Source organism: Jatropha curcas, chromosome 11 (assembly GCF_041381405.1).
Source record: "Jatropha curcas cultivar XTBG-Jc1 chromosome 11, XTBG_Jcur_1.0, whole genome shotgun sequence".
Taxonomy (NCBI): Eukaryota; Viridiplantae; Streptophyta; class Magnoliopsida; order Malpighiales; family Euphorbiaceae; genus Jatropha; species Jatropha curcas.
This window is the reverse complement of record NC_143161.1, coordinates 23,066,532-23,067,260: the sequence shown is the minus strand read 5'-3', so window position 1 is coordinate 23,067,260 and position 729 is coordinate 23,066,532. Positions and strand designations below refer to the sequence as shown.

At 39.0% G+C, this 729-nt stretch overlaps 1 non-coding gene across 1 annotated transcript; it reads left to right on the top strand.

Annotated features, from left to right (window-relative positions):
* The first annotated feature begins 316 nt into the window (after positions 1–316).
* On the top strand, positions 317–423 carry LOC149492759 (small nucleolar RNA R71). The gene has a single exon (XR_016319052.1). It is a non-coding gene; the product is annotated as a small nucleolar RNA R71 (small nucleolar RNA).
* The last annotated feature ends 306 nt before the right edge of the window (positions 424–729 follow it).

The following is a 729-nucleotide window of genomic DNA, read 5'->3' as shown; positions in this document are numbered from 1 at the left end:
TCCATGTTGTCCATTGCACCTATCACACACTTGCATAATCGAATTCACAGGATTAGTGGTTAACATGTCCAATTTCCTTACCATGTTATCTACCTTGGCATTAAGTGTTGTAATGGCGTCTATTTCATAGACTCCTACGGTTCTTCTTCTTTCGGTATTATTTTGGTAGTGGCTGTTGCTTGCCATCTCCTCTATCAATTCATATGCTTCATCAATACCTTTCTTTTAAAAGGATCCACCTGCAGCTGCATCTAAAGTCATTTTAATATTAGGTGATAATGCATTATAAAAAGTTTGTACCTGTAGCCACTTGGGCAAACTGTGATGCGGGCACTTCCTTAGCAAGTCCTTGAATCTTTCCCAAGCTTCGTACAAGCTCTCTTGATCATGATGAGCAAATGTCATTATCTCATTACGCAGCTTGGTGGTTTTTGAGGATGGGAAGAATTTAGCTAGGAATTTTTGAGCTAATTCATCCTATGTGGTAAAACTTCCAGCGGGACACGATTGTAACCATGATCTAGCTTTATCCCTAAGAGTAAAAGGAAAAAGCCTCAACTTGATTGCATCTTCAGAAACACCATTTTGTTTGAATGTGTCACAAATTTCCAAAAAATTGGTGATGTGAGCATTAGGATCTTCACTAGGCAAACCTCCATATTGGATCGAGGTAGAGAGCATTTGGGTAATTGCAGGTTTAATCTCAAAGTTATTAGCTTCTACCCTAGG